Source organism: Nilaparvata lugens, chromosome X (genome assembly GCF_014356525.2).
Source record: "Nilaparvata lugens isolate BPH chromosome X, ASM1435652v1, whole genome shotgun sequence".
Classification (NCBI taxonomy): Eukaryota; Metazoa; Arthropoda; class Insecta; order Hemiptera; family Delphacidae; genus Nilaparvata; species Nilaparvata lugens.
Window position 1 is genome coordinate 42,885,694 of NC_052518.1, and position 14,985 is coordinate 42,900,678.

The 14,985-nt window shown below is 35.3% G+C and overlaps 1 protein-coding gene and 1 long non-coding RNA gene across 5 annotated transcripts in view; one reads left to right on the forward strand and one right to left on the reverse strand.

Annotated features, from left to right (window-relative positions):
• LOC120354897 (protein DVR-1) overlaps positions 1-14,985 on the reverse strand; it is a 217,292-nt gene that overhangs the window by 82,220 nt on the left and 120,087 nt on the right. The window lies entirely within an intron of this gene.
• Positions 1-14,985, forward strand: part of LOC111057133 — a 94,979-nt gene that overhangs the window by 64,006 nt on the left and 15,988 nt on the right. The window contains exon 2 of one of the 2 annotated variants that reach the window (XR_005573284.1): positions 1,408-1,493. This is a non-coding gene — a long non-coding RNA (uncharacterized LOC111057133). Of the gene's footprint in view, positions 1-1,262; positions 1,494-14,985 lie in introns of those variants that run through there. The other variant, XR_005573283.1, reaches the window with a different exon arrangement.

Sequence of the window (14,985 nt, forward strand, 5' to 3'; positions counted from 1 at the left end):
AAAATCATGTATCATAGTACAAAGCTTTGTATCATGAGTAAGATTGACAATCATGGCTTGTCGATTTTAGTTGCTGACCTAGATCCTCATTCCTCAGTCGTAGAACTATGGACCAAGCGCGAGCATTTGCCTTTTATGTCATATACCGTTGACACAAACTGTTCAATGTTCTGTCGTCCTTATGAATTCTGTTGAAGCGAACATAATGTTATTTAAGAAGTTGTGATGAACCTGTACAAACAATTCATAGAATTCTTAGAATTCATAGGAACGGTAAAAAATCAATTTTACGAGAATCGATGTACATGTAACTGGATTTAGAAGATCAATACGATAATGTTCTCTATCACAATTTAATCATAGATACGTTTAAGTGAAAACGTTGGGTGCAAACCTTCTGCCATGAGGAGACAAATAAATTTATGAAAAGCTTGATAGCTTGAATAGTGATCTGATATTTGTTACACGTTTTTATTCTAAGACATGATATGTCTTAGACTAATTTTTAATGTTTCTTCAATCGGCAGGAAAACTTTGGTTTTTCAAAGTTATCTTACTCCCTTATTTTGGGGTATTTTCAGAAATCAAGATAAATAACCTACCAAATTCCCTACATGAATACAGTGTAAGTTGTATTATAATAGCTACAGTACTTACATACTGTATAATACAGTACCTGTCCGTTTTCACCATATAATTATATGATAATAGAAAGCTTTATTAAAAACAGCCATAACTTCCTTGTTTTCGGATATTTTCGAAAACGGGTCTTACACTTTGTGGAATTCGGGGTCGCTGAATCCAAATCCGAAATCAGAAATCTTCTATCTACATTTTTAAGGAAGTAAGACCTTGAGAAAAAGTGATGAGTCATACATTGAGCAAACATTGGCGCATAGTTGCTTGCCTCGAGGGGAAAAGACGTGACAAAACGAGGTTCCTCGATAGGAGTCACCATGTGAAAGACACGATTTGACTCAATGTACTTCGACAAAAAAACGTGAACACTGTTCAGTGTTCAAGTTGCACGTCTCCTATCGTGTGAAAGTAGCCTTAGAGTGCCAGTTTGGCAGTGCATGCAACGACAAACTGGCACTCCTAAGATTTTGTCACCAGACTACAAAGTTGCACGCCGTCAAACTGGGCTGCGTTCCTTAGAGTGCCAGTTTGGCGGTGCATGCAACGACAAACTGGGCTGGAAAACCAGCCGAGTTTGTCGTCAGCCCAGTTTGACGCGGTCCCTCGACTTTTACCTCATAGAGGTCTCGATTGATTTTGTGTATGGCACATTTGCTGCCCATCTGACTGAGCATAACAACTGGTCGTCCCACCTGGGTAGGCCTCAGCATATTTTTACTCCACAAAGTGAAGACAAGAGTCCTTCTGTCAATCCCTTATTTGTTTCAGGCTGGGATCTCTGCAATCAGCTAGTGCTTCCATCAAACCCTGGTTTTCGTTTTTTTTTTACGAATCTTCTAGGATCAACATACCAAGTAAGTTTGGTCTCTTTTAAACTATTGTAGGCCTACTAGTCCAGTCAAAGAAAGGTTTTAGAAATTTTTGGAAGACAATTTTTGACTCGGCAGTTCTGTTAAGGGTAGTAAGGAGGTAAACTTATCAAAAGTCCCCACCCCTTCGCCCTGTGACAATTGGGTGGGGGTTGTTCAAAGGTACCATTTTCTGGGCTATCGCATATAACTCGAAAACTATGTATCTTATGGACATAACTGTTACATACAAAATTGAAGCTTACATAATTTTCTACAATATTCATCACACATTTTTTTTTATATCTTCTCTAGTATTCGAGATACCCGTTCTTGAAGATGTGACATTTTTGTAAAAAACACGTTCAATTTTTTTTTTTATTTTTGCTCTTCTAACTTTTTGAAAATCGATGGGAAAAATCCATGCTGATTATCAGCTTATAGAGCATTGAATTCTTTTCAATTTGATGTATAATTTCACACTTTTACGAATTTCCCTACAGTTTTTGTAGCAGCTTTAGTGGTGAGTGTGAACTCTCCATTTTTGCAACAATACATCAATTGACTAAGGAATTTGAAGGTAATGTTTTAAACACAATTTTTGACTTTGCAGCTTTGTTGAGGGTAGTTGGGAGGAGAATATATCAAAAGTCCCCATTCCTAACTCATATGCTAAGGGGATGAGGGTGGTTCAAAAGTTGCATTTTCCAACGTTTTGCTTCCACGCTCATATCCTGAGAACAATGCAATCAACCGACTCAACTAACTAGTCGAAAATGAAGCTTGATAAATTGTCTACACTTTTTGTTCAGTGGAATTTTTCGATATTCTCAACAGTTCCCGAGATATTCGCACTTGAAGGTGTGAAATTGTTGAAATAACAGGCTTTTAATCAATATTTTGCTCTTTCAGGGCTTATAACTCCAACAATGCATCGTTAAAACTGATGCTTATCGTAGGTTTGTAGAGCATTGAATTATCTTTGAAACGAAAATTTGGATTGGCAAAAACAAAAAAAAAAAAAACACAAAGACACGGGAGTGTGTCCAACCACAAAACGATTGGGACACAGTTCTAATAGAATTGACGACGAGAGATGTAGAAGTTTTTCAACCATCTATTTGAGAATTAAAATCCTATATTTATATTGTTGAATTTTGTCTCAATCCAGCAAGTTGATTTTGTATTTTAGCTGCTATTTATGAGGATTTCACATAATAGCATAATAATATATTGTATCACACTCGTTTCAGTACCTACTTTAAAACAAATTGGTTTCCAAGCCATAAAAATTATGTGTCTATGCCTTTCGGTATTTTTTTTAGAGATTAAGTGAAATTGCTGTTGGAAAATAAGCTATGTTTAAAACAAATCAGCTATTGGGACTGATATTACTCACAAGCAAAAATAATGATGATTAATGAATTTTTTCAATCTGGTGTGATACACTCACACAACTTTCCTTGCTCATTGAACTGTAAGCCTCATTCTTGATCGAGAATAATTTAGGGGAATAACATAATGATGATTGGCGGCAACATATTTGAAACTACGATCAGACTACTGTATATGTGTATATATAATTGTTTTCAGAGTACTTTTTCCTTTGTGTAAATTGTGAAATTCGATGAAGTCGTCAAACAACTGTTCTACAGATGAAATATCTCGACTATGTGTTCTTTTTATAAACTGCTCTACCTACCTACCTCATGCACGAGAAGGAGATTACAAAGTCCCTCAAGGATGTGGTGGACCCCATTAGTTTCCCAGGAAAAAGACTCATGCCAGTTGATAGAGCAGATAAATAAGTATAGAGGGTATGAATTTGGAATAAATCGGTCGTCATTCTTGAGAAAATCATGAAAAACATGTTTTTTTAGTAACTATCCGCCATTTTTCTCAAGAATATTAAGGAGCTCCTGCAATTTTCCGCCATCTTGAATTGAATTTTATTGAATTTCTTATTGTCAGGTCCTCATGGTATGAGGACCTCAAGTTTAAAATTTCAAGTTTAAAAGTCAATTGGTTAATTAGAAATGGAGTTATCATGTTCACAGACATACACACACACACACACACACACACACACACACACCACACACACACACACACACACACACACACACACACACCACACACACACACAACACACACACACACACACACACACCACACCACACACACACACACACACAACACACACCACACACCACACACACACACACACACACACACACACCACACACACACACACACACACCACACACACACACACAACACACACACACCACACACACACACACACACACACACACACAACACACACACACACACACACACACACACACACACACACACACACACACACACACAACACACACACACAACACACACACACACACACACACACACACACACACACACAACACACACTCACGCGCGCGCGCACACGCACGCACACACACACACACACACACACACACACACACACACACACACACACACACACACACACAGACCAACACCCAAAAATGATGCTTTTGGACTCAGGGGACCTTGAAACGTTCAGAAAACTTGAAATTGGGGTACCTTAATTTTTTTGGAAAGCAATACTTTCCTTACCTATGGTAGTAGGGCAAGGAAAGTAAAAATGAACTAAGAATACATTTTCTGGTATTTTTACCAGGAGAAATTCCAACTCTTGTTTGCATCATGGAGTCTTTCTTTTCATTTGATTTTATATAATTGACCGAGCAAAGTGAGGTCTAAGTTTCAAGTCGACGGTTTGGCATTTCTCTTAATGTTTAAATGATTGAATGTTTATATGATTGAATGTTTATATGTTGTGCATTTACGGCGAAACGCGGTAATAGATTTTCATGAAATTTGACAGGTATATTCCTTCTTAAATTGCACGTCGACGTATATACAAGGTTTTTGGAAATTTTGCATTTCAAGTAGATATAATATAAAAGGAAAAAGGAGCCTCCTTCATACGCCAATATTAGAGTAAAAATCAGACTATAGAATTATTCATCATAAATCAGCTGTTTAGTGGACTATAATACTACCCGTTCAAAAACATCAAACATCTTGAAAATGTATTTTTCCATTAACGTTGTAGACAGTTGCAGCCAGACCTGATAACAGCGCTCACACTCACATTCCGGGATGACACGTCACGGTACGATAGGACAGAAAGCTCTATGTTTATTTCGGATTTTTTCTAGACATTTTAAATTGATATATTATTCATTATATATTATTGAAACTTTGTTTAGTGTTATTTCCGGCTCTTATCAACCCTTCGAAATTCAAAATTCATCAGTCATATCTCGAATACGTATTCTCTGAGTGTTAATCTTTGGTGAAAACAGAAATTTTAAACTTAACCTCACTTTGGACTATTTATGTGCCAAAATCAAGGAATTGAAGAAGTTTTGGGCAATCGCCTGTTTCTCTTTCCAAATATTGTATTTGTGACTGTTGTAATAAATAAATAAATAAATAAAAAATTAATTTTTGAGAAAACATGTACATTGTACACGTCACGGTACGATAGGACAGAAAGCTCTATGTTTATTTCGGATTTTTTCTAGACATTTTAAATTGATATATTATTCATTAATTTTTGAGATAATAACAGGTCAATGTAACTTACTGAGCGCGACGTCTACTGTTCACAGAACTACTAGTATTATTAGAAAATTTATGAACAAATTACACATGTTGAACTTCAGTTTGAGCTAGCCTATTTATTTTGAAGACACTAGGTCTACAGTCGTCCCAGTGATTCTTCAAGCTAGCCTATAATTTTGTAATGTGTTTCAAAAAAGTTTTAACGCTGTTATTCTCTTCTCTTAGTGGAGTTTTTACATTTCTATTTGTAACAAGTAATTTTTTCCTCAGACAATTATGAACGTGGCCTAAAAGGATATCATGAGACTCTCTTTAGGGAAGTCGACTGTGACTTCACCTGAGAATGTGGAGAGGGGAAGAGGAAAAAGAAAATATCGACCGAATCACCGCTTGAATTTTGAAAGCCATTGTGTGGAGGAATGTAATTCGTGTGAGGGTGATTGCGAGGATGAGGAGCCATCTCCAATTGCAGACGCTAATAAAACGAAGGTGTTGCCAACTCTCCCCGTTTAAACGCCACTATTAATAAAAAAACCGAGGAAGGAGAATAATGTAAAAAGTCCGGCAGCTCCTACCCATTGCCAAATAAGAACAAAAAAAAAACATTCTTGTCCCTTCAATTTTGACGGGGTCAATTTTGATCATGCTTTGGGGGATGCTTTCTGCTCTTTATCACGTGAGTAGAGATTAAGAAACTACTCAATTGAATGTTGAGTATTGATCGAGCAGTTGTAGCGAGCAGACGTAGTTTCTTAGTGAGAGTAGTTGAAATAGTGTATGCAATGGTTAAAGTGCTGAGTTCAGTGTTTTGATTGTTGTGCGCGAGTTCAGTGACCTGCGCCAAAAAAACAGTTCAGTGCTGAATTATCATATAATCTGGCTGAGGAATGTAAGGAATGTGAGGAATGTCGACTCCCAAAAGATTGCCGACCTTCCTCGTGCCAGAGTTTGGAGAGGAGGAGGAAACAGATGACGTCACAACTATGACGAGTCAACTAATGCCGGTTAAGAGCATTGATCCAACGTCAATGACTCTCAACGTCAACAGTTCCCCAAAATCGTTTCTAAAAACGAAACAACTGAAAACTGCAATGGAGCAGTTTTTATACAACGCATGGAAAGAAGTCACTTGCCAACAAAGTGAAGACAGAGGAAGAATGAATAAGCTGGAAAAGGAGTTGGAGAAAGCACGGTCGGAGATCAATCAGCTGAAAGAGATGTTTTCGTCAGCATCTTCAACGACACAGAAGCTCCAATCATCAGCTTCAAGTACAATGCAACCAGCATCTTCTAGAAACAACAATAAAAGTTATTCACCACCGAAATGGGAGGAAGAAGAGAAAATGGTAGCATCTGAGACTGCATGGATTCTCCCTAAACAAAAGAAGAGGAAAATCCGTGACTCACCAGAAACAATAAGGCCTGAAACTGAGTCTATACAAGTCGTATAAAACCGAAACAAAAGAAAAACAAGCCACCATCAGTCATATTAAGCAATGTCCAAGAGTATTCTAAAATTAAAGAGACAATGAAATCGAAAAATCTTAATTTCAGTGCCAACATGATGAACAATCACCGGCTGAAACTGAAAAAGAATACAGAGATTCAACTAAGATGTTGAATGAAGCTAAATATGAATGGCACAAGTACGAAAACAAACAAACTCGTCCAATTCGTGTCATGGCTGAAGAGCTTCACCCATCATGCGACCCAGAAGATATAAAGAACGATCTTCTAAAGAGGCTTTCAAATAATCAGTGCTGTCAACAAAATGAAAAAAGTGAAGAAGGATGGAGAAGAACACATCACCAGACTTACAATGTTCATGTTAACATTAAAAAATACAGAAGATACAAAGAAAATATATGAAGTTAAACATATTTGCTATATTAAAGTGAAAATTGAATCAATTAGGAGCAATAAAATGATTCCGCAGTGTAATCGTTGTCAGCGGTTTGGTCATACTCAGGCATACTGTCAACATGAACCTGTGTGTGTGAAGTGTGCTGAAAAACACTGGACTATTTCATGTACCAAGGCTAAAGAAACCCCAGCCAAATGTTCCAAATGTTCCAATTGTGCTGAGGCTCACCCAGCTAACTACAGAGGCTGTCTCATCGCTAAAGAACTTCAGAGAAGAAGAACTGAAAAAGACAACATAGTTAAAAGAAGTAGCAAAGTACCACATACAACCCAACAGAGAAACTTCACTTCAAAAAAGTACACTGGAGAAATATCTTATTCCCAAGTAATGGAACCCACTCCAAGCCTACAACAGGAGAGTCAACCGAAGCAACAACAACAACAACAGCAACAGCAAGAACAACAACAGGTTGATGTCAATAAGGTTTTGCAGAAAATTTTAAACAGTTTAAATATTCTTTCTGGACAACTCGACAGCTTGGAAGGGAAGAGTAGGAGTATCGAGAAGAAAATTAGAAAATGAATATTGCGAGCCAACAAGATATAAGGAATGCTACTTAGAATGCCAATGGAATAAATAATATCAATAATAATACAAGAAATAGAAATATTCCTGAAGATACGGAATATAGATGTTTGCCTCATCTCTGGAACCCATTCATCTGAGCAGACTCACTTCAAAATCAATGGATATAATGTTTACGAAACTATTTATCCTCAAAATCAAGCAAGAGGTGGAAGTGCTGTAATAGTGAAGGAGAATATTGAACAATATGAAGACTTCAGTATTCAAAGTGATGAAATACAGCTAACTGTAGTTGGAATAGAGTCCATCAACCAGAAAATACTTGTTGGAGCTGCATATTTTCCACCACGTCACAATTTAAAAAAAAATGATTACACAAATATTCTTCTTCAGCTTGGAGATAGATTCATAGTGGGTGGAGATTTTAATGCCAAGCATAAGGATTGGGGTTCAAGACTCACAACTACCAAAGGAAAAGAACTCAGAGAGGCTATCCAGTAGCTGGGCTGCGAATTCCATTCAACAGAGACACCTACTTATTGGCCAACAGATTTGAATAAAACTCCAGATCTTCTAGATTTCTTCATAACAAAGAGAATATCCAGTAATTTTATTGACATTGAAGAGAGCTTTGATCTGGATTCGGATCATTCAGCTGTAGTTCTCACACTTGGTGAATGGATAATGAAGAAAGAAGACAGACCAATGTTAGTCAACAGGACAACAGACTGGGAAGCTTTTAAAGTGGAGTTGGAGAATGTAATCAACTTGAATATTCCACTTAGAACAGCTGAGCAGTTAGATGAAGCAGCAGAAAATTTGATGTGGCAAATCCAGAAATCAGCCTGGAAAAACACCAGACAATACACCAGGAAAACAAAAGGATGCAATAACCCCCTGGAGATTCGGCAACTTGTCTTAGGAAAACGAAGGGTAAGAAGAAGATAGCAACAAACTCGTGATCCTGCTGACATAAATATCTTGAATAACAAAACACAACAATTGAGAAGAGAGATAAGGAAACTAACTGAGGAATCCATTAATAACTACCTTCAAAATTTGACAGCTGATGCCAGTACAGATTATTCATTATGGAAAGCAACAAGAAGGATTAAGATGATTTAGATAGATTAGGATAGATGATCTAGATACAGAGATAGATTAGGATGCTTGGATTAAGATTATTTAGATCGATTAGGATAGATGATTTAGATACAGAGATTGATCTATTTTCTATAAATGAAGTTTAAGAAGAAATAAAATAAAATCTGAATACCAAAAAAGCATCTGGATTTGATCTGATTACAGGTAAAATAATGAAGAAACTTCCAAAGGTATTGTCATGCTAACATATTTATTCAATGCATCACTCCAATTACAGCATTTTCCTACAATTTGGAAGGTGGCAGAAGTCATTATGTTGCAAAAGCCTGGGAAAGGTCCACAAGAAGCAGAATCGTACCGCCCAATATCTCTTCTACCTGTAATGTCAAAGCTTTTTGAGATATTGCCAATAAAGAGATTGACTCCCATCATAAGTAGCAGGAATCTTATACCAGCCCATCTATTTGGTTTCAGGCAAAAGCATTCAACCCTGGACCAAGTACATAGAATCACCAATGTGATAGAGAATTAATAAGAAAAAAATCTATATGCTCAGCAATCTTCCTCGATGTGGCACAGGCATTTGACAAAGTGTAGCATGAAGGACTGATCAGTAAACTTAATAAAATTCTTCCCACTCAACTTGTAAAACTTTTAAAATCATACATCACTAACAGATTATTTAGAGTAAAACAAGGTGACGACGTCTCTGAATTGAAGGAAATAAGGGCTGGAGTTCCACAAGGTAGTGTTCTTGGACCAGTTATAGTGATACTAGTGGTGATACTACTTTATTGGTAGTAGCAGCATTCCAGACATTAGTGAAAATGTTGTCCAGACAGGCATTCCCCCTAGTATTCTCGCTATTCAAATAAATCATATTGTGCTGTCTCATAAAATTTATTAGTTCAGTTGTGCTCCATTGGTTTTTCTTAACATCAAATACAGGATTTATGTCACCTCCTATAAATATTTGAAAATGTTCAAATTCAAACCAGTCTAAAAGCTTCTCCATGTTTTCTAAAAATATTTTTGGCTTTCCATTTGGAGACCTTAGGAGAATTATAAATTGATTAAATTCTTATTACTCAACAATTACTGTTGTTCTTACTCGAACCTATTTTGCATCCATCAAAATCCCTTCCTTCAAAGGGTGGATGCATTATCACGAAATTAAAAAGTTACACATGTTGAATCATTGAGAAAATAATTCTTTTAAGGCAATATTTGTAAAAAATGTCATAACATTGTTTCTTCAAGAGAATTGTTTCAACAATATTCCATTTTGCTTTTGTCAATATTTTGGTAAAATATTTTCTGAACATTGAGCAATATTGCTACGATATTCCTTTTGTCAATATTTTGATAAAATATTTTCCCAACATTGCTACAATATTTTCAAAAAAATGTGAAACGTTTCAAAAACATATTTTTAAAATATTTACCAATATTTTTTATATATTGTAAAAATATTGTTTCCAATATTGGGACAATATTGTTTTGCTACTTGGAGGGTCTAAGAATTTTGTGATGAGGTGAATTTAGGTGACATATCTTTATTCCATCAAAGATATGCCCAAAATCAGCGTTTTTCTCAGCTTTTCTGCATTTTCTCAGTTCTTTGACTTTCTGATGGAATGAAGCATGCTCGAATGAAAAATACAGGTGAGCATTAAAACCTCCCATGAAGAATGTTTGATTTAATGTGGCGGATCCAAGATGGCAGACAAAAATGTTGAAGTTACCTACAGAATTTTTTTTATTTGAATAGGATTCCCAGTGGATCCCACTGTCAAATTATCTTTGGAAAAGGATCATTAAGCTTCTTTCCTATGTTAGTATTAATATTCAGCTGTAGGCCTATGTGAATCCATAGAACTTCATAGGCTTCTCCATATGGGTGAATGATTCGGAATCAAAATTCAAATTCGTTGAATTAATAATACCAACGACATAGCAACTGCCATCACAATTTGGATCATTAATATTATTATGTGTATGCTACTGAAAGATAATAGGCAGACACACAGGAGCAAGTTATTTTATGTCATGTACTTTCAATTTTACTTTTATATCCAGTAAAATATTGTTCACCATACTGCACAGAAAGCAGCTGTTTTCCAGTCCCTACCTATATCAGAAAGACATTGTTCGCAGATGACTCTCGTCTGATGTCAGAACAGGTTTCTTTCCGGCCTAGGCCGGAACTAAGAAAGGTGATCAAAAAACAGCTGATCAAAAAACTTTTCATTATTTGTGTTCATTATTCAATGATTAAAACATTTATAATAATATCACCTTATTGTCATTTGGAAGAATAAAAAAGTATAATCTCAACCTCCCACATAATTGAACATCTTTAATCTTTCAGGTTATTTAGACAAATCAGAATAGAAAATAAAAATACTTGGACAATTTCCTGATATTCAGATTACCTCAGATTTGCTAGAGCTATGACCTTCCACTTCTGCTTTCAGAAGTGCTTAGTAAACAATTGTTATTATATATATATATATATATATATATATATATATATATTATATATATATATATATAATATATATTAGTATATTTCGCACCTGGGGCCGAAAATGAGACTTTTCCGGCTCAAAATCGGTTTTCAAGTCTGAGGCCGTAGGCCGAGGACAAGAAAAGATTGAGAGCTGGAAAAACATTTCTGCCTGTGGTGCAAACGCTATTTTTCGCCAATCTTTTTTTTTAAATATATATTGTTTATTTTTCTGTGTGGCGAAAAATAGCGTTTGCACCAAAGGCAAAAATGTTTTTTCAGCTCTCTCTCTCTCTCTCTCTCTCTCTCTATATATATATATATATATATATATATATATATATATATATATACTATAAATATACTATATATATTATATATGTATATATATGTATATTGTAATAATCAGAATTATTAGTTGAATTTGGCGCTAACTAAAAAGTCGATCTTTAATATGTTTGAATCAATTATCGATGTTTATCTGATAGTATCGACTATTGAACTATAATTGGGCATTATCGATTATTGATAATACATTCATACAAACAGCTGTTTGAGTTACCAAATATCATAAATTAAATCTAAATTGAAACAGGTTAAAGTAAATAAAAATCACTTCAAAATAAACATAAATAAATTCAATATTGAATTATACAAGTTTTTGAAACAATGTAGAAAGGTTATTGCATTGATAAGTAAATCCACTAGTAAAGTTTGTTAGGTTGGCAATGAAATCTAGGATGAGTTGGAAGTTTTTGTGTGAAGCTAGAGGCTCTCTTGGAAAAAATGGTTCATTGTTGGGAGCTAGATACTTTTTTGGTGAGGATTTTCAAGTTTTTGGTCATTGCTATCAAAATTGAGCTCAGAATTGAAATGAAAAATGGAATACATATGGCTATTTTACCAATTGATCAATAAGAACTCGCATAATATGCAATGTATTGTAAGTATGTTACTAAATAGAGGTGAGTGTCAATTATCCTTTTGTATTCTTAAATTTTCACATGAATATTGAACGAACTTCAATAAATCTTGTTGTTTTTCAATTTAAAGAATGTGTGCTTATTCCAATAACTCTGATTTCAAATTGAACAAAAACCGATGTCTTGTCTTTGGGAGAATGGGGCAAATGGTCTTTTAAACGAGCCATTTCAATATATATATGTATATTATATATACTATATATATATATATATATATATATATATATATATATATATATATATATATATATATATATATATATATATATATATATATATTGTTTATTTTTCTGTGTGGCAAAAAATAGCGTTTGCACCACAGGCAAAAATGTTTTTCCAGCTCTCATCTTTTCTTGTCCTCGGCCTATGGCCTCGGACTTGAAAACCGATTTCGAGCCGGAAAAGTCTCATTTTCGGCCCTAGGTGCGAAATATACTATATATATATATATATATATATATATATATATATATATATATATATATATATATATATATATATATATATATATATATATATATATATATGATAAAAATTGTTTACTAAGCACTTCTGAAAGCAGAAGTGGAAGGTCATAGCTCTAGCAAATCTGAGGTAATCTGAATATCAGGAAATTGTCCAAGTATTTTTATTTTTTATTCTGATTTGTCTAAATAACCTGAAAGATTAAAGATGTTCAATTATGTGGGAGGTTGAGTTAATAATTTTTTATTCTTTCAAATGACAATAAGATGATATTATTATTAATGTTTCAATTATTGAATAATGAACACAAATAATGGAAAGTTTTTTGATCACCTTTCTTAGTTCCATGTTAGCGGCTGGAAAGGGTACTCTTCATATATATATACTATATATATATATATATATATACTCTATATATATTTTTAATTTCTATTTTTAATATTAGACTCACAGATTCCATTCATGAAAGGAGCATGTGGAATATTAAAACGAAATTGGATGCATTTAGATGACATCGCATCACAGACGTTGGATTGATTTTCTGATGATCTGAGAAATTCAACAATTTCCTTCAATTGTCGCGCAGCACCTTTGAAATTCGTCCCTTGATCACAGAATATTTCTTTAGGCAATCCACGCCTAGAAACAAAACGATGGAGAGTGTTAATGAACTCTTCGGATGAAAGACTTGTAAGCACCTCAATGTGACAAGCTTTTGTTGCCAGACAGACAAACAGTGCAAAGTATGCCTTGTACGTATGAGCTTTGGGCCGAATACTCTCTTTGACAGTGAAAGGACCAGCTAGATCGACCGCAGCCTTCAGAAAGGGAGCACTGGGAACAACACGAGAGCTGGGAAGATCACCCATGACGGGAGCAACAGGAGTTGCATTGAATAAGCGGCAACGAGTACAATTGAAAATCACATTTCTGATAACACTGTGTGCTCCAACAATCCAAAACTAACGCTGAATGAAAGCACGCACTATTCTTGGTCCAGCGAGAAGATGAGAAATATGATAATACTCAATGAGGAGTTTAGTAAAATGACTATCTTTATGTATCAAACAAGGATGCTTGGCTTCATATCCTAAAGCACTATTTACCAATCTGCCACCAACACGAATCACACCATCACAATCCGAGAATACAGACAATCTTTGGAAACTCTTATCACAAGGTTTACCCTCTTTCAATAGGTCAAGTTCACGATTGAAATGACATTTTTGAACAATTTTAACACAATAAATTTGTGCACATCTCAACTCTTGAACACTAAGTGCGCCTGATTTACGACAGACACCACTAAATGATGCTTTACAGTTATTCACGAAACGTAAAACATAAGCACAGGAACGTAACAATCTCATGTATGAGGAGAAACGTGTTATCTGAATAACAGCAGTCTCTTCAGTGATATTCAAAACAACACCTTTATTTTGTTTCACATCAGGCAGAATTTCAGTAGCAGGGTAAGTCATAGATGACAACGGCCAACATGATAACGAATTAGAACACCACGTTGGAGCATTGAACCAATCTTGCGAATTGCACAAGTTTTGGGGAGAAATGCCTCTTGATCCAACGTCGGCAATATTGAAGTCAGTACCAATGTGATTCCAATCTGAAATATTAGTCAACTCTAATATTCTCACAACACGATTTGCAACAAACGTTTGCAACTTGTAAGGAGGTATATGCAACCAAGATAAAACAATAGTTGAATCACTGAACAGAAACGTAGATTGAAGATTGATTTTTTCCAGTGAAGGAAGGACTGAAACATACAATCGCGAAAGCAGCAACGCAGCTTGAAGCTCTAATTGAGGAATAGACTGAGTTTTCAAAGATGCAACTTTAGTTTTAGCTTTCAACAGGAAGCATTTCACAGTAGATTCTGAGAACACAACTCTCAAGAAGATACAAGCACAAGATTCCTTTCTGCGATGCGTTGGAAAACCCAAGTATTTGACAAGAAGAAGCATCGCCATAAACGCATCGAGGAATTGAAATTGAACTTAGAGCAGGAAGCTCTCTCATCAGCTCGTTCCAGCATTCGTTATAGTCAACAGGAATCGGCGTATCCCAATCGATGTCCAACTTCCACAGCTCTTGTAAAAAACATTCCATTTTGAATATTACTGGAGGTATAAAACCGAGAGGGTCATACAGACGCGCGATAACGGACAGAACAGTGCGCTTAGAGTTTTTCTTTTGAAACTCTGGAACGGAGACTTTAATATGAAAACAATCAGTAGTTGGGTTCCACATCACGCCAAGAACTTTCACATTTGAATTAGGCTCATCACTGATATGAAGTGATACTTGAGTGTTTTCAGAACGAATCAA